General features: G+C 43.3%; 1 non-coding gene across 1 annotated transcript; it reads right to left on the reverse strand.

Moving 5' to 3' along the window:
• Nucleotides 1–9,935: 9,935 nt before the first annotated feature.
• On the reverse strand, nucleotides 9,936–10,009 carry Trnas-uga (transfer RNA serine (anticodon UGA)). Its single transcript has one exon. It is a non-coding gene; the product is annotated as a tRNA-Ser (tRNA).
• Nucleotides 10,010–20,369: the final 10,360 nt, after the last annotated feature.

The following is a 20,369-nucleotide window of genomic DNA, read 5'->3' on the forward strand; positions in this document are numbered from 1 at the left end:
AGCTCTCCATGCTACTCTATCCTGTGCAAGCTTCTTCATCTCCTAGTACCTACTGCAACCTACATCCTTCTGAATCTGTTTAGTGTATTCATCTCTTGGTCTCCCTCTATGATTTTTACCCTCCACGCTGCCCTAAAATACTAAATTGGTGATCCCTTGATGCCTCAGAACATGTCCTACCAACCGAGCCCTTCTTCTAGTCAAGTTGTGCCACAAACTTCTCTTCTCCCCAATCCTATTCAATACCTCCTCATTAGCTATATGATCTACCCATCTAATCTTTAGCATTCTTCTGTAGCACCACATTTCGAAAGCTTCTATTCTCTTCTTGTCCAAATTAGTTATCGTCAATGTTTCACTTCCATACATGGCTACGCTCCATACAAATACTTTTAGAAACGACTTCCTGACACTTAAATCTATACTCGATGTTAACAAATTTATCTTCTTCAGAAACACTTTCCTTGCCATTGCCAGTCTACATTTCACATCCTCTCTACTTCGACCATCATCAGTTATTTTGCTCCCCACATAGCAAAACTCCTTTACTACTTTAAGTGTCTCATTTCCTAATCTAATTCCCTTAGCATCACCCGACTTAATTCGACTACATTCCATTATCCTCGTTTTGCTTTTGTTGATGTTCATCTTATACCCTCCTTTCATGACACGGTCCATTCCGTTCAACTGGTCTTCCAAGTCCTTTTCTGTCTCTGACAGAATTACAATGTCATCGGCGAACCTCAAAGTTTTTATTTCTTCTCCATGGATTTTAATATCTACTCCGAATTTTTCTTTTGTTTCCTTCACTGCTTGCTCAATATACAGATTGAATAACATCGGGGAGAGGCTACAACCCTGTCTCACTCCCTTTCCAACCACTGCTTCCCTTCCATGCCCCTCGACTCTTATAACTGCCATCTGGTTTCTGTACAAATTGTAAATAGCCTTTCGCTCCCTGTATTTCACCCCTGCCACCTTCAGAATTTGAAAGAATTCCAGTCGACATTGTCAAAAGCTTTCTCTAAGTCCACAAATGCTAGGAATGTAGGTTTGCCTTTCCTTAATCTATTTCCTAAGATAAGTCGTAGGGTCAGTATTGCCTCACGTGTTCCAACATTTCTGCGGAATCCAAACTGATCTTCGCCGAGATCGGCTTCTACCAGTTTTTCGATTCGTCTGTAAAGAATTCGCGTTAGTATTTTGCAGCTGTGACTTATTAAACTGATAGTTCGGTAATTTTCACATCTGTCAACACCTGCTTTCTTTGGAGTTGGAATTATTATATTCTTCTTGAAGTCTGAGGGTATTTCGCCTGTCTCGTACATCTTGCTCACCAGATGGTAGAGTTTCTTCAGGACTGGCTCTCCCAAGGCCGTCAGTAGTTCTAATGGAATGTTGTCTACTCCAGGGGCCTTGTTTCGACTCAGGTCTTTCAGTGCTCTGTCAAACTCTTCACGCAGTATCGTATCTCCCATTTCATCTTCATCTACATCCTCTTCCATTTCCATAATATTATCCACAAGTACATTGCCCTTGTATAGGCCCTCTATATACTCCCTCCACCTTTCTTTCCCTTCTTTGCTTAGAACTGGATTTCCATCTGAGCTCTTGGTATTCATACAAGTGGTTCTCTTTTCTCCAAAGGTCTCTTTAATTTTCCTGTAGGCAGTACCTATCTTACCCCTAGTGAGATAAGCCTCTACATCCTTACATTTGTCCTCTTGCCATCCCTGCTTCGCCATTTTGCACTTCCTGTCGATCTCGTTTTTGAGATGTTTGTATTCCTTTTTGCCTGCTTCATTTACTGCTTTTTTATATTTTCTCCTTTCATCAATTAAATACAGTATGTCTTCTGTTACCCATGGAATTCTACAAGCCCTCGTCTTTTAACCTACTACGTCCTCTGCTGCCTTCACTACTTCATCTCTCAAAGCTACCCATTCTTCTTCTACTGTATTTATTTCCCCCATTCCTGTCAATTGTTCCCTTATGCTCTCCCTGAAACTCTGTACAACCTCTGGTTCTTTCAGCTTATCCAGGTCCCATCTCCTTAAATTCCCAGCTTTTTGCAGTTTCTTCAGTTTTAATCTACAGGTCATAACCAATAGATTGTGGTCAGAGTCCACATCTGCCCTTGGAAATGTCTTAGAATTTAAAACCCGGTTCCTAAATCTCTGTCTTACCATTATGTAATCTATCCGTCAGTATCTCCAGGCTTCTTCCATGTATACAACCTTCTTTTATGATTCTTGAACCAAGTGTTTGCTATGATTAAGTTGTGCTCTGTGCAGAATACTATCAGGCGGCTTCCTCTTTCATTTCCTAGCCCCAATGCATATTCACCTACTACGTTTCCTTCTCACCCTTTTTCTACTACCGAATTCCAGTCACCCATGACTATTAAATTTTCGTCTCCCTTTACTATCTGAATAATTTCTTTATTTCAGCATACATTTCTTCAATTTCTTCGTCATCTGCAGAGCTAGTTGGCATATAAACTTGTACTACTGTAGTAGGCATGTGTTTCCTGTCTATCTTGGCCACTATAATGCGTTCACTATGCTGTTTGTAGTAGCTTACTCGCACTCCAATTTTTTTATTCGTTATTAAACCTACTCCTGCATGACCCCTATTTGATTTTGTGTTTATAACCCTGTAGTCACCTGACCAGAAGTCTTGTTCCTCCTGGCACCGAACTTCACTAATTCCCACTGTATCTAACTTTAACCTATCCATTTCCCTTTTTAAATTTTCTACCTACCTGCCCGATTAAGAGATCTGACATTCCACGCTCCGATCCGTAGAACACCAGTTTTCTTTCTCCTGATAACGACTTCCTCTCGGGTAGTCGCCGCCCGGAGATCCGAATGGGGGACTATTTTACCTCCGGAATATTTTACCCAAGAGGACGCCATCATCATTTAATCATACAGTAAAGCTGCATGCCCTTGGGGAAAATTACGGTCGTAGTTTCCCCTTGCTTTCAGCCGTTCGCAGTACCAGCACAGCAAGGCCGTTTTGTTAGCCCACACTTAGCTTTTATGATAGCTTCCACTCTCGCAGGCATATGTTCAGTCAGCTGCCGGAAGGTTTCTTGGGGAATGGCAGTCCATTCTTCACGGAGTGCTGCACTGTCGGTTGGTGAGGCCTGGCATGAAGTCGGCATTCCAAAACACCATAAAGGTTTTCTACAGGATTCAGGTCAGCACTCTGTGCAGACCAGTCCTTTACAATCATGTTATTATTATGTAACTACTCCGCAACAGACCGTGCATTATGAATAGGTGCTCGATAGTGTTGAAAGATGCAATCGCCATCCGCGAATTACTCTTCAACAGTGGTAAGTAAGAAGGTGCTTAAAACATCAGTGTAGGCCTGTGCTATAATTATATTTTTTTTATTTTTTGAGCTTTTCCTCATTACAGAGGCTTATCTCCAACATAATAATTTACTTGGAAAATACAATACAAACAATACACGTTCTTAAACTATACTCTCAAAATATTTCTCCAGGTGTTTCGATCTTGCGTGTCCTCTTCCTCTGCGCCCATTCTCCTCATTGTGTGCTGTACATTTTGGAGCCAGGTGGTCACAGGTCGTCCTCTTCTTCTTCTCCCCTCCGGTTCCCACTCCAGTATCAGTTTTGGTATTCTGGCTTCCTCCATTCGTCGTACATGCCCGTACCACTGTAATTTCTTCCTATCCATTACGTCATATATTCTTTCTTTTATTTCCATTCTCCTTATTACTTCGGTGTTCCTTATCTTTTCTTTCCTGGAGATTCTTGCCGATCTTCTCCAAAAGTCCGTCTCTAGAGCTTGTAATTTTTTAATGTGCTTCATGTTAATTGTCCAGGTCTCCGTTCCATACAGAACTACACTCTCTAATAGGGATTTGTATATTATTTTTTAGTTCTGCTCATTACATTCCTGCTCCATAAGACTGAGTTAAGCATCCCAATGACCCTCCGTCCGCTACTAATTCTTTTATTGATTTCTGACTCTGATTTTCCCTCGATTTCTAAAATGGATCCCAAATAACAGAAAGTGTTTACCTTTTTGATTTTCTTTCCTTCAATGTATAGCTGATCTGAATCATTAGTCAAGTATTCTGTTTTTTGGTAATTAGTCTTCAAACCCCAAGTTTTGTATGCTACTGCTAGTTGATTGCACATATAGTTAGCATCCTCCCCATCTTGTGCTACGACTACTTGATCATCAGCAAATAATAAATGATGTAGGTAAACTCCATCTCTTATTTCTAATCCCATACTATTACATTTACGAGACCTTGTTCTAAGGCTAATATCTATATAGATTTTAAATAATGATGGTGACATGGGACAGCCCTGTAAAAGGCCTTTGCTTGTTCTAAATTTCTGTGAAAGTTTATTACCAACTTTCACTTGGCAAATGTTATCTTTATACATTTGTTGTATTATTTTAATCAAGGAAGGGTTTATGTTTGCCATATGTAGTACTCTCCAAAGTAATTTTCTTGGAACAGTATCATACGCTTTTTCTAGATCTATGAAAATTAATCCTATACTATACGAAAAACAGCAATAGGTGCAAGCCCCCTCCATGAAAAACACGACCACATCATAACACCACCGCCTCCGAATTTTACTGTTGGTACTACACACGCTGGCACATAACGTTCGCCGACCAGGGGGACCGAGCGGTTCTAGGCGCTACAGTCTGGAACCGCGCAACCGCTACGGTCGCAGGTTCGAATCCTGCCTCGGGCAAGGATGTGTGTGATGTCCTTAGGTTAGTAAGGTTTAAGTAGTTCTAAGTCTAGGGGACTGATGACCTCATATGTTAAGTCCCATAGCGCTCAGAGGCATTTGAACCATTTGAACCATAACGTTCACCGAACGTTCGCATACCCACACCCTGCCATCGGGTCGCCACATTGTTTACCGTGATTCGTCACTCCACACAACGTTTTTCCACTGCTCAATGGTCGAATGTTTATTTTTATTACACCAAGCGAGGCGTCGTTTGGCATTTGCCGGCGTGATGTGTGGCTTATGAGCAGCCGCTCGACCATGAAATCCAAGTTTTCTCACCTCCTCCCTAACTGACGTAGTACTTGTAGTGGATCCTGATGCAGTTTGAAATTCCTGTGTGATGGTCAGGATACTTGTCTGCCTATTACACATTACGATCCTCTGCAACTGTTGGCGGTGTCTGTCAGCCAACAGACCAGGTCGCCCTGTACGCTTTTGTGCTGTACGTGTCCTTTCACGTTTCCGCTTCACTAGCAAATCGGGAACAATGGACCTAGGGATATTTAGGAGTGTGTAAATCTCGCGTACAGACGTATGACACAAGTGACACCAAATCACATGACCACGTTCGAAGTCCGTGAGTTCCGCCGAACGCCTCATTCTGCTCTCTCACGATTTCGAATGACTACTGACGTCTGTGATATGGCGTAACTGGCAGTAGGTGGCAGCACTAGCAGTGGCCAAAAGGATATTCCTAGTGAAGAGAAGTTTACTACTATCAAACATATGTCTTAATGTGAGGAAGAAATTTCTGAAATGTACGTGTAGAGCAGAACGGTGTACTGCAGTGAGGTGTGGAATGTGGGTAACTGGAACAGAAGAGAATGGGAGCATTTGAGATGTGTGGCGGAATCCGGCAGGTGTGGCCGAGCGGTTCTAGGCGCTACAGTCTGGAACCGCGCGACCGCTACGGTCGCAGGTTCGAATCCTGCCTCGGGCATGGATGCGTGTGATGTCCTTAGGTTAGTTAGGTTTAAGTAGTTCTAAGTCTAGGGGACTGATGACCTCATGCGTTAAGTCCCATAGTGCTCAGAGCCATTTGAACTATTTGTGTTGCGGAAGAACGTTGAAAATTAGATGGGCTGATAAAGTAAGTGTTGAGTAATTTCTCCGATGATTCGGCGAGAAATGGGATATGTGGAAAACACTGACAAGAAGAACTGACACGATCGTAGGTATCTGTTAAGGCGTTAGGAAGTTATTTCCATGGTTCTAGCGGGAGCTGCAGAGGGTAAAAACTATAGCTGGAATCAACCTGAATACATCCAGAAAACAATTAAGGATTGTGGTTCCACGTGCTATTGTGAGATGGAAAGGTGAGCGCAGGAGAGGAACTCGTGGGTGAACGCATCAAATCAGTCTAAAATTGATGACTTAAAAATACAAAAGTGGCCGGATTCTTAAGACAGTGTGTATAAGTCATTCGCGGCGTACGAGTCATATTATGTTACCATATGCCTCAACACAACTTCCGAACGGGTCTGAATTGAGAAGATTTCGAAGGTCTTCACTGTTATAGGCGCAGACAACTTCCTCGGGACGGCTAAGATTTTTCTAGAACAATACTAGTGTAGCTGTTAAACAATTCGCACATGCTCGTGTTGTCATTAAGGGAGAAGCTTTGGCTAAATCTCTAGAGAATGGTTCCCTGATCACCCCGGATATGAGCTCATTGTAGCACGCTACCTCGCTTATCGGTAATGAAGTTCGTATCGATCTAGCGCCAAACTAATAACATCTCCATTAAGGCAGACTAACAAACTCGTTGACACCAGTCGGCTGTAGAATTCTGGAACATGTCCTGTGCTCAAGAATTATGACTTTTTGGACAATGACCTCTGTAAAAATCAACATGAATTCTGGTTACGGATATATTGCGAAAAACTCAGCTCCCTCTGCTCCGCCATGAGACCTACAGAGCCGTAGACAACGGCACTTTGGTTGATGCTGTGCTCCTTGACTTCAGTAAGGCATTTGACACCGTCTCGCACTGTTGTTTAGTCAAAAAAAAAAATACACCCTTGTCGGGTATCGGATCAGATTGTCTACTGGATTAAACACCTCCTTATAAAAGAATACGTCACTATCAACGGAAATTCCGGAGTACCCCAAGGAAGTGTGATACGACCTTTAATGTTTAAAATATATGTAAATGATCTAGTAGAACCTGTAGGATTCACTTTAAGGCTCTTCGCAGAAAATGTGGTAATATCTGACAAAGCAGCAACGCCAGAAAATAATAACGGTTTGCAGAATGAGCTCCAGAGAATCTATGAATGATGCTGCGGAAAATCACTCTGAATGTAAATAAATATCCTGCAACTATTTTGGCTCTCATCATTTACTGTGAAGAACTTCAACAGTAGCTGTTTCAGCCATGTTTAAAATCTTTAAATATAACTTATTGTGCATACACAGAAATAGAAATCCACTACTGTACAGCAGCACTATTGATGACAAGCCGTTGGAAACTGTATATACCGTAAAATATCTAGGAGTAACTATTCAGAGCCGGCCGGAGTGGCCGAGCGGTTCTAAGCGCTACAGTCTGGAACCGCGCGACTGCTACGGTTGCTGGTTCGAATCCTGCCTCGAGCATGGATGTGTGTGACGTCCTTAAGTTAGGTAGGTTTAAGTAGTTCTAAGTTCTAAGGGACTGATGACCTCAGCAGTTGAGTCCCACAGTGCTCAGAGCCATTTGAACCATTTGAACCAACTATTCAGAGCGACTTTAAGTGGAATGAAATGAAATGAAATGTCGTGTGGCTAGGGCCTGCCGTCGGGTAGACCGTTCGCCTGTTGCAGGTCTTTCGATTTGACGCCACTTCGGCGACCTGCGCGTCGATGGGGATGAAATGATGATGATTAGGACAACACAACACCCAGTCCCTGAGCGGAGAAAATCTCCGACCCAGCCGGGAATCGAACCCGGGCCCTTTGGATTGACAGTCTATCACGCTGAACACTCAGCTACCGGGGGCGGACTTTAAGTGGAATGACCACATAAAACAAATGGAAAAGCAGCCAGAATCTGTTTCATAGGAAGAACCTCAAGGAAATGTAACTCATGCACGAAGGAAGTGGGTTATCTGGAGTTTCTTCGACAGATTCTTGAATACTGTTCATGTATATGGGATCCCTACCTAGAAGAGGTAGAGCAAATCCAACGAAGAGCTGCGAGTTTCGTCACAGGATCATTTAGCCGGTACGAGAGCGTCATGGGGCTGCTCGACCAACTTCACTGGCAGACGGTACGAGAGAGGTGTCGTCCAACCCGAAACCCGACGAGATGTACTGTCGAAATTTCGAGAGAGGGCTTTTTGGGCACATTCGGGCAACATACAATTTCCTCCCACATACATCTCGCGTAATGATCACGAGGAGAATATTCGAAAGATTAGAGCCAATACGGAGGAAATTCATGAGTGGTGCAGGGTTGGACTGCTCAGTTAGTGGTACAAAAGTACCCTCCGCCACGCACCATTATGTGGTTTGTGGAGTGTGATATAGATGTAGATGTGAAATAAACTACTGGATGCCAACACCGTGGGAGCTCTGCGGGATTGAGAAACGGCCCGCGGGATTTGTGAAACAAAGGCGGCGCAGCGGACTCGGGGCCTTAATCCCCGAGAGGAGCCGTCCGCAGTTTCCGCCCTGACAGAGCTCTGTACTTCGCTGTCGGCAGTGCCGGCAGGCGTCCGTCGCCAGATGTACGCCAGCAGAGTGTCTCCTAATGAAAAAGCTCCCACCTGCTGCAAGTGCTCTGCCTCTACACGTGCTTAATGCCGATGCTGCTGTGTCAGGTCGCCGATGTGGGCATTGGAGGCGATGTTCGGATCTCTTCGTGAAGAGCCTGATGACCGCAGAGGAAAATTAGAGCAGGTTTATTGTAACTGAATACCGTCATCATTACCACCAAGAGCTGCCGATAAAATTTCTTTATTTAACAACCAGTTTCGGACCACAGATCATCATCAGGTTCTCTAAAGAATTTACAGCATGACAACGTTCTATGGACCGAAAGTTGTTGTTAAATATTACGAGAAATACTATTATGTACAGTACTGCTAAGTATACATTTAGAATTCGGATGTTTGCGTTAAAAGTCTTGGAAATTTGGAAACTTGTGGTAAGATCCTATGGGCCAAATTGCTGTGATCGGTCCCTAATTTACACACTACTTAATCTAACTGAAACTAACTTATGTTAAGGGCAAAACACACACATCCATGCGAGGACTCTAAACTCTAACGGGAGCAGCCGCGCGAACCGTGACAAGGCGCTTTTGACCGCGCGGGTATCCCGCGAGGCTTGAAATCCTGTCTCATATACAGGGTGTTTCAAAACGAATGTAAGGGTTTTAAGGCTTTGTAGCACATATTACATTCACCTTAAAATTATAAGTAATACACAAAATGAAAGCGAAATATAAAGAATTTTTCTTACAATTATTCAGTATAAACACCGATCACACATGGAGCTGATTGGTGAGTTGTTCCGAAATCTTGATCACTATGTCAGGAGTAACTGTTACAAGAACACTGTTTCTAAAGTCGGATAGATCAGCTGGTGTCGGAGGCACATCCACATGATCGCGTCCGATCGTGTGTGAACGTTGACGCCATGCATTAAATACTATGTCAATCGGCCCCTTGTGCCCAGTCCACCAGTCGGATACAGTCGTTTAAACAGTCGGCCGGCGGGTGTGACCGAGGTATGCCAGTGAGGCGGCGCACCATTTTGCTCCCACATAAAGATGTGTTGTTCAGCTTCCTCCCATTGAGGCACAGACGGTAGCTGTAGCACATCAAGATGAGAAACATCAGCTACAGTTGATTCACTGAAAAACGAAGACCCATAAACTTGTCACGGGGATATTTCTTTGGGCTAAGCGTGGAAGACTCTCATTCATTCAACGCGTTTTTCAGTCACTCTTTGTCACTCCATACTCTTCCCATGGCGCACAGGTTTACAAAAGAAACTGTTTGAAATTACCAAATATGCAGCAACTAGTCGCAAAGTCATGTTTTATTTATTCACTTTTGCAAATCGATTTCAACTGATTAACAGCCATCATCGGTGCTTTCAACCAATATGTACCCTGAGTAGTAATACTGTCTTAAGCAGAAGTCAAACACCTCCCGACCGGGACTCGAACCCGGGATCTCCTGCTTTCATGGCAGACGCTCTACCCATCTGAGCCACCGAGGGTACAGAGGATAGTATGACTGCAGGGACTATCTCTCGCACTCCTCCCGTGAGACCCACATTTCCAACTTATTGTCCCGCACTATATTCAGAGTGTCTTTTCCCATTATACTCATTATTCATTATTGCTGCCGATTCCCGTAAGAGTTCGGGCACTGCATCCGCACAGAAAAAAATGGTCAAATGACCGGTGAGCCTTATATATATATATATATATATATATATATATATATATATATATATATATATATATATATATATATATATATTCTTTCGGACATGTCCGAAAGAACAGACACCATATCCATATAAGTAGTCTACAATCACTACCCATCCACGTCCCAGGAAATGTGTCATTCAGCACATCCCACACTTTCAAATTCAAAGTGGCAGATGATGGATCGCTGCAGCTTTTCGATCAGCACTAACAGGAACCGTTCCGGCATGTCCAACCAAACGGTTCCGGCTGTGGTTTTTTCTGCTAAGAAAACTAGATCTGTCAGGCTATCGTACACTAGTCCACACCAAATATTAAGCATCGGACCGTCACGGATGTGTTCCCCTTATGTTGCGTTGGTTTTCGGAGCGATTGCGGCGATTCACATGTAAGGAAATATGATATGTTATTTCATTTGATAATTTTCTCAGACAATCACTGTCAGCTTCTATGGATGCTGGTATTATAGACGCGAGTGCGTGTCGCAAAGGACGATCGTTTGGATGCAATGCTTAGACCATTTACGTTTTGTTCCGAAAAAAGTCATAAACGCTTGTTCAACGCTTATTTATTCCTGGAATTCGCGCGATACACGACGAATTGACTTCCTGATGACTGTGTCGAAATGCATCTTGCCCTCCGTCAACACGTGCTTGCGACACGGGGGCGTTGACTTAGAGAAAGGCCTTTGACACTTACCGTCTGAAGTTTTGGAACCAGCTTATTATGCACGTTTCTGTCGACGGTGGCCACCCATCCCTGCATCGATAATGGCGCAGTATCGTTATCACAGATTTGTATGCTGCATACCAGATGACACATTGATTCTTCTCATGGTCTGCAGCCATTTTAATGTACTCAGAAATCTGCGACAGAGGACAAACTGGCTACGTGCTAGTAGTAATCGCGCTCTGAGAGTTCCGTATAAAGTTAATTGTGTATATAGACAATTCATCCACCATGGAAATCGAGATTGTCTACAAATGTTAGCCTGTTATTATCGATACTGGCAAGGTATCGGTTCTAGGAATGCCAAGAATGTTGTAATATTGTCATTTTTCATTTGTTCGCGATTTTGCATTTCCTGTTGTAATTTCTGTGAAAAAATGGTGTTAACAGACGGACAGACAGACAGCCGAATACTAATGGCACAGAAATTTCCGTGCAATATAATTACAAAGTAAAATTTTCCCGTTTTTTTTCCTTTACTTTTAGCCGGCCGCGGTAGCCGTGCGGTTCTGGCGCTGCAGTCCGGAACCGCGGGCATGGGTGTGTGTGATGTCCTTAGGTTGGTTAGGTTTAAGTAGTTCCAAGTTCTAGGGGACTTATGACCTAAGATGTTAAGTCCCATAGTGCTCAGAGCCATTTGAACCTTTACGTTTACTGTGAAACATTGCTGCATGCCAAATTGCATAGTTATAGGTCAACTGGAAAAACCGTATAGGTTCAAAATATACATATATAACATACACTGATGGCCCAAAACATTACAACCACCTGCTTAACAGCTTGTTTCTCCGTCTTTGGAACGAAATACAGCACTGATTCTGCATATCAGGGATCTTACAATTTGTTGGAGGTTTGTGGAGGTATATGGGATTAGATGTCTACGCACAGGTCATGTAAATCGTGTAAATAACGGGCCGCAGATTACGTACTCGACAATGGCGCCGAATAGAGACCCAGAAGGCGTCGAGACATCAACGTCAGTTCTTTACAATGCTCCTCAATCCACTATAGCTCCATTCTGTCTCCGAGATATGGACAATTATACTGCTGAAAGATGGCGTCACCGCTGAGGAAGACATCAAACGTGAAGGGATGCAGGTGGATCGCGGCTCTCAGCTTTTCTGCGATTGCTACCACAGGTCCCATGCAAGTGCTGGAGAACGTCTGCCATAGCACAATACTGCCGCCTCCTGCATCCGCGGCGTGCTGCACTTACGAGCCACCGTTAACCTCGATGACGATGTCGTTGGGTCAACATGTGAACAAGTGGTGATGGTCTGGTGCGAAGCCCCATGTTCAACAATGTACGATGAATGGTGTCCTGCAAAACACTTGTCCGTGCACCAACATTGTGCTCTTTCGGCAGAGATACCACAGATCACCGTCTGCCGTTCTTCACAGAGCAGACATTCCGCCGAACGCCATGTTCTGTGAAGAGTCGTGGACGTACAACCATTCAGCGCCTGGTAGCAGTTTCACTGTCCTACCTCTTTCTGTAGACACTCACGACAGTAGCACGTGAACATTCAACCACATTCGCCGTTTTCGAAATACTCGTTTACAGGCTCTCCGTGTCAATAATCTACCATTTGTAAAACTCGATTACCTCAATTGACTTCATCATCTGCAGCCAGTATCTTCGCTAGGGTGATCCCCCGGCCGTGTCTGCCTCGCTTAAATACTTTTGCTACCGCGTAACGTAACCGTTACGCCACCAGGCGGCATCCAGCGTCGCGGTGGGCAGCGGTCATAATGTTTTGGTTGTCAGAGTTAATGGCTATATCATTTGACTGCGTTGACTTAGGAGCTCACATTTTTCCCACAGGCATGGCACCGTAGACCTTAATACACGTGTATGACGTAAATTTCTACTTGACACACCTGCCGTTGAGACGCATATCAAATAGGACTAGCATGTAGGTACTGAACGTGTACAGGAAGGAGCAGCACAAAATGACAGATTCGTTTCTCACGAAAGATGGTCGCGGGTGTGCTCTGAAACCGGAATTGGCTGATAACTGAAGAGAGACGTCACCTATCTCGTTTAGGACAAGTGTTCGCAGTTGCGAATATGAACCGTCTCCAGGTGCCAGGCTGGGACTCGAAGCCCGACTATCCACTTCACGCTAGCGATCGCCTTAACCGCTTCTGCTATTCAAGCGCAAGTCACAGCCTGATCCAGACTTCCGTATATCGTCCCTCGTGTGTCGTATTTGTAATCGCACATCCCATTCACGTTAATACCATACTTTGGAGACATTTTATACGTAAGTCGTAGGTCCGGTATTGGCCGATAAGTACAAACTAGCAGTGCCTGTATCATAAGGAACATGGCATCGCACTTCTCGACAACACAGGCACTGAAGTTTTCATGACGTTTGAGATTCCTACAAAATTTCAGCAAACTGGTATTCGCTGAGGAAACAAAAACACAGTGATGTGTCGCTACCTTAGACACCAAGGGAGGAAGTTATTACGAAAGCAGGTAACTAGTCGTACTTCCATGCACTCCATACGCTAATGGAACGGGAGAAATCTTAATACGTGCTACTAAGAGAAGTTCCCTCCCCAGTGCACTTCACAACCGTTTCTAGAGCATATATGTAGGTAAGAGAGTTTAATACGGGCACTAATGTCGACGCGTTTGTGCACTCAAAATCTCCATACCATCGTCGTTGGAAGACGAATGTACTAAAGACAGGCAAGGGAACACTTCGTCACTGTCTGCTGTGTAAGCACAAACAGAGGACAGACGGTGTGTACATTCTGTGTGCGTCTTGTATGGGCGTGTGGGTCTCTCTCTCTCTCTCTCTCTCTCTCTCTCTCTTTGTGTGTGTGTGTGTGTGTGTGTGTGTGTGTGTGTGTGTGTGTGTGTGTGTGTGTTCGGCGCGGCGCGAGAATACACAAGTACTCTGAGACGCGAGAAGCCCCAGGCCGCACGTAAATCAGTGTAGGCGGAGAGAACCGCGTGTAGACAGGTCGTAATAAAGCCACCTGCTGGCGGCAAGTGGAGGAAAGAGCAAACAGACCTCCTGGCAGAGGGGCCCGCGGCATTGCAGGCCTTTCACGAACAGTACACACTGGCCAATGGCGGTGCAGTTCAGAAACGTAGACGGTCACAGTTTGGAAATGACGGCACTCGATCGAGAGGATAAGTTTCGTGTGGTGTCAGCTAGACAGGTCGGGAGGTTTTTGCTTTTTATCCCGTTAGATACGTATTTTTGCAGTAATTCCTATCCTGTGTTCTTCTCTGTGGGCTTACCCCCATAGCCATTTTTATTCATATTTAATGAACTCAGCTTTAGAAGCAAAAGTGTCTAACGTAGTGTTCCGTCGCTAGTTCCTAATAATCAGTTTGCAGACGTCGCCCGTCTAGATTCATCGTAAATATGACCACAATCTTTTTATGAGCTGAAACATTACGATCAGCTATTCGATAGGGTATTGATCCACCTTTGGAGCAAAGTACATCAGCGACTGCGTGATTTGGATACGATAAGTCCTTGATACGAACTTCAAGCATGCTGGAGTAGATTGGGTCAGCAACGTCTGTTAAACAGTAGAACGAAAAACCAGCCCAAGCTGCAAATTTTTACTTTTTATTTATGTAGTTATGGGCAGAGATCCGTTTTCATACCATCATAAAATAGCAAAAAATAGCATTTCCGAAGATGTAACAAATGTTCATTGGACGTTTTTGACATCTTCGGAAATGCCATCTTCGGAAACGCTGACTATGTTATGATGTATAAGAATATACAGCCTACAGATGCAGGTTAACTTTATCGTTTACCTAGGTTTCACCGTTACTAATAACGTCTTCTTCAGAACATAAAATATTATTTAAATGTTTGCCTAAAACAAGCCATGTCCTAAATCAACTTTGTAAAGCTTGATGCATAACCATAAGTTTTTGCACTTCTATTAAACAAGCTGTAGCAAATTCACTTTAAGCCCGTTGTATGGGCCTCGTCGTGTGACAAGAGACTCTTTTAGGCAAACATTTAAATAATATTTTACGTTCTGAAGAAGACTTTATTACTAACGTTGAAACCTAGGTAAACGATAAAGTTAACCTGCAACTGTAGGCTGTATATTCTAATATAAACAATATTAGTTGCTGTCGCTGCAAAAAAATGTTAAAAATTATATTATGATGATTTGAAAATGAGTCTCGGCCCGAAACTAGTCGTAGAATGAATAAAAAGTAAAAATTTGCAGCTTGAATTGGTTTTTCGTTCTACTGAAGTCTTTGGTAGTTTTCCGGAAGTACGTGGTACCAGATGTCTATTCATACGTTACGCAGTTTCTGTTTAAAAACAGTCGTACGTTGCACAGTATTCGTTATAACTTACGAACGACACCGTTTCACCCGGATAGGGCATCGTCAGGCTACATAACAATATAAGGTGGGGGGGGGGCACTTTACAATAAATGCAGCGTGGTCCTCTCCTGGACTACTATAACGGCAAATTAATCCTCAATCATCCACCGAATAAAACTACATTGAGAAACGTAATATAACTCACGTTAAAAAATTAGAAATTTTAGCCAAAAAGCATTTGGCAAAGAAAGTATGATACAGAACCAAAGTAACAATATCAGACATGCGTAGAGAACGAACCAGAAACCGAGAAATGCGCGTTACCTCATGGAGCGACGACTGGCAAAGCAGCGTAGGACAGAACGACGCCAGAGGCCGTCGCTACGGTCGCAGGTTCGAATCCTGCCTCGGGCATGGATGTGTGTGATGTCCTTAGGTTAGTTAGGTTTAATTAGTTCTAAGTTCTAGGCGACTGATGACCTCAGAAGTTAAGTCTCATAGTGCTCAGAGCCATTTTTGAACCAGAGGCCGTCCGTGTTTACATAGTGCGACGTACTTGTATGAATGATAGGTCGCTCACGCAAAATACTGGGCTATTAGTAATGACAGGTGCAATTCAGCTATGCTGTCGTGTACGATAATGGCGTAAAACTCAAATTGTAATCGGTAAATTAAGAATTAAATATGACATAATAGAGCATATGGGAATATACACAATGCAGGACATGCTGGACCGAAACTAAATACTGCAACTTAGACAACCCTTATGCTCAAAAGCAATGAAGTAAAATACGTAGAGCAATAAAATAAAAATTAGACTAAAAATAAAAGGTTAAAAGGTAACAGTGTTAAAAATTAAAATACACCTGGATATACATGATAAGCGGAATAGCGATGGTAATAAAAATCTACATGCTAATCTGTTGTTTATAAATCATGGAAAACCTGATTTTTGCCAACTACAACCAGGAACTTACGGGTTTTACTCTAGGCTTCCAAAGGGAAGAGGCTCGGTCTGCTTGAAGAGACCGAAATTGATAAACAGTCACGCGCCAAGAAGGATATGTTACTCAATGATCAAAGTTCCTGGTTGTAGTTGGCTGGAGGTCTCTGGATTGTAGATGCTCAGCGAAGGCGGAATTATGATTAACCTGCCACTTCTTAGTGAGTAAATGCTCCTGAAACCTAATTTAAAAACCTTTCCCGTACGGCGAATATAAAACGCTTAAATAGTAGCAACAGAAGTCTGCTGTACAGCCTAATGGAATGGAATAATTTTAACGCATTTTCCGTAAATAACATACCGACGGATTGTGGGTGTGGATCTGGCTGCCAATAGCGTCCCAGATGGGTTCCACCGGGTTAATATCTGGGGAATGTGGCAGCCGAGACACCAAAATACTTTATCACGACTCTGTCCTTGTGACGCGGACAGTTATCCTGCTGGAAGATGCTATCGACGTTGGAGACGATATCAAGCGTGACAAGATGCAGGTGGCCCGCGACAATGTTCACTTATTCCACAGCTGTCTTGGTGCCGTACATTAATACCATAGGTCCCGTCAGAACAACGACGGTTCTGCATCACGAGCCATGAGTGTTCATTATATTCTTATACTGCGTCTATACGTTGTTACGATTCTAGCGATGGCTACAATTTTCATCTACGTCTTTTATTACCTTCAAGGAATCAGATCAGTCTGACGACGAATATAACGATCGAATCCTATCACTGATAAACCAAATATTTGCGGTCGTAGACATTGCTTCATGTATTATCAAAGACTTGATCGACGTTATATGCAAGGTGATCATGTCAAAAATGGTTCAAATAGCTCTGAGCACTATGGGACTTAACAGCTACGGTCATCAGTCCCCTAGAACTTAGAACTACTTAAATCTAACTAACCCAAGGACATCACACAAAACCCAGTCATCACGAGGCAGAGAAAATCCCTGACTCCGCCGGGAATTGAACCCGGGAACCCGGGCGTGGAAAGCGAGAACGCTACCGCACGACCACGAGCTGCGGACGATCATGTCAACCCTCATCAGAACATCACCGGGATACAACCGACTGGTTCATTTTTATTTATTTATTCGCTATTTTCTTTTAGTTTGTTATCTATATAAGAGAACAGATCGAATGTTGCATGAATAAGGCACGTTATATTTTAACATCATTTTAAAGGTGGTAGTAGTAAGTAAGCAATATTCTATTTAAGTGAGGGGGAAACTACATCAAAACAAAATTATTATAATAATAACTAAAAATGTCTGAAAATACCAAATAGCCATCTGGCGCACATCCAGAATACAGAAAGCACATGGTACCGGTCTGTTATTCTATGCAGCGTTGGTAGGTCACGATTTTGTAATTTATAATTCTGGACTACACTACTACAACACTATACTACATATCACTACACTAACACCACTGTACTTGTTATTAGAACCAAGCTAGATCTCTCATTTGTCTGGGTGGTTAGTATCCACCACGCTAAGGTCACTTCCGTACTCACAGGAGCTGTGCTACTGTTCAACCCAATTCATATAGATATCTGTCAGCGTCTCAGAAAGTCTGTCCTGGTCCTTCCCGAGGTTCGTCTCTTTAGAAGGTTGTTGTAGGTGGGTGTCCTGCCGTGGTGCGTCAAATGGTTCAAATGGCTCTGAGCACTATGCGACTTAACTTCTGAGGTCATCAGTCGCCTAGAACTTAGAACTAATTAAACCTAACTAACCTAAGGACATCACACACATCCATGCCCGAGGCAGAATTCGAACCTGCGACCGTAGTCTCGGTTCCAGACTGTAGCGCCTAGAACCGCACGGCCACTCCGACCGGCGTGGCGCGTCATGATGTAAAGCCTCTTCTCGACTGCCTCTCAGCCACGTGAGCTTGCATTTCATAAGCTGATATCTTACCTGTAAGCGAATTCAGCTTATGCCACAGTCGGTGTTGTTCTATACGCGCCTGTCAAGGACAGGAACACACTCGTCTGTGCTCGCCGTAGACCTTGTGCTGTCCTTACCTTTTTGGCTGTATGAGCCCAAACCCTCGACCCATAGCCTACAATAGCGACTAAGATCGCGTTGTGGTAGTTTTTACTACACTTAGTGGCAGCTGAAAACTTATTTGGTCAATAGATGCCATCTTACTTAGCAGAGGTTGAATGTACTTCGGTTGTAACGTTCTTTTTACTACTTAAACAAGAATAGTTTCGGGCTCTTACACGCCTATCTTCAGTGAAAATAAACAAGAGACAGGAGTTAATAATAGCTTTTACACCCAAGTAGAACACACAAGAAAGAAAAAAAATTAAGTTCCATGTAACAATTTAAAAACCAGCGGTCGGGCAAGGTGGGGCAAAACGTAAATCAATGGCAAACTAACGCCAGATAATACTATGGACGACAGTTTGGGTAAAGATATATGCAATGAACACCAGAAAACTTGCTTTAGAGCGCCGCGGTGGACGGGTACAGGACAAGGTGTATCACCAGCGAGCGCACAGCACGCAATAGCGTATAAGAAGGGGATAAGCAAACAGGTAAATGAGAGTGGCAAAAGTACGGCCATTTATTGACGGGAAGACGACCGCGCGCCAACTAGCCCGGAAGTTCACAACATGAATTAGCGATTTACTTTCAAAATAAAAAAAAGAACATTACATGTAAATTTACGTGAAAGGCGTTAAAAGTACATTACGAATGGTAACATATTGAACAGGGGCAGTACAGAAGTGTTGTAAAACCAAGTGGAAGCCGGCGACATATAATTTATGTATTAACCGGAAAAAACAGTGAAAATATTCACTTGGCCCCGCGTTCTTCGTCTCTTCAACAGATGGCAGTACTTTTGCCACTCTGGTTTACCAGTTTGCTTCGCCCCTCGTGTATGCTACTCTGTTCTGTGTGCTCGCTGGTGATACGCCGTGTCCTGTACTTGTCCACCTTGGTGCTCAGGGTCACAGCACGAAGTGTAAGTGTCCTGGAGTTCATTGCATATTTCTATACCCAGGCAGTCGTCCGTAGTATTGTGTGGTGTCAATTTGCCATTGACTTAGGTTTAGCCGCACCTAGCCCGACCGCTGCTTTCTAAATTGTTATGTGGAACTTCCTTTTTGCTTTTTTAAGTGTACTACTGCGTGTAAAAACTATTATTAGTTCCGGTCTCTTGTTTCTTTTTGGTATAACGCCTGATGGTCGGCGTACAAGAGTACGAAACCGGCAGTGTTTTAAATAATGAAATAAAACATTACAACTGAAGCGTTATTTTCAGTCTCTGTTCTAATGCTGAGTTGCGGTTGTTCCTCCGACGAGATTTTTTTATTTAGGATTTTCATCCGTCTGTAGACTGTTTCTACTTGTGCATGGGAGTTTTGCTTTTCTTTGGTGTTAATCCTGAGAGACCTATATAATTCTTTTCTTTTCACAAGTTGCTGATTTATTCTGACTGCTGAGGTTCTCTTTCCTGATAATGTTCCTTTTAGTTACATGTACACTGTTTTGTGCGCTGCTATCGTTACTTTGTTTTCTCCACACCAGTTGCTAAAGTCTTTCAAGAACCACCCTACTGTTTTCCTCTAACTTCACCCTTGCCTCAGCAGATACTATAATTAACAGATCGTCAAAGGGAGGAAATAATATATTTCTAAACCATTAGTTTTCAAACGATGAAGGTATATGAAACTTCCTTGCTAATTAAAAGAGTGCCCCGGCTCGAGACTAGAACTCAAGACCTTATTCCTTCCGCTGGCAAGTGTTTTAGTAACTGAGTTATCCAAGCACGATTCATGAAGGGTCCTAACCCCTTTATTTCCATCAGCTCCTCCTCTACTACCTTCCAAACATCACATAAGTTCTCCTGCCGAACTTGCAAGACTATCACTCCTCTGTATATGTTGCCACAGACGCATAGTGTAGGAGTAGCGTCTTTCAGTAGTAATCTAAAACTTCTTCGGTCTCCGGTTCGACCCTAGCCTTAAATTTCAAATATACGTCGTCAGCACTGGCGGCGAAGAGTTCCGAAATAAGAAGCGCCCTCGTTTTTTCGTTTTGCCAGTTGAGTTGCGACAGAGGACGGAGGAGCG

This window comes from Schistocerca cancellata, chromosome 9, assembly GCF_023864275.1.
Source record: "Schistocerca cancellata isolate TAMUIC-IGC-003103 chromosome 9, iqSchCanc2.1, whole genome shotgun sequence".
Taxonomy (NCBI): Eukaryota; Metazoa; Arthropoda; class Insecta; order Orthoptera; family Acrididae; genus Schistocerca; species Schistocerca cancellata.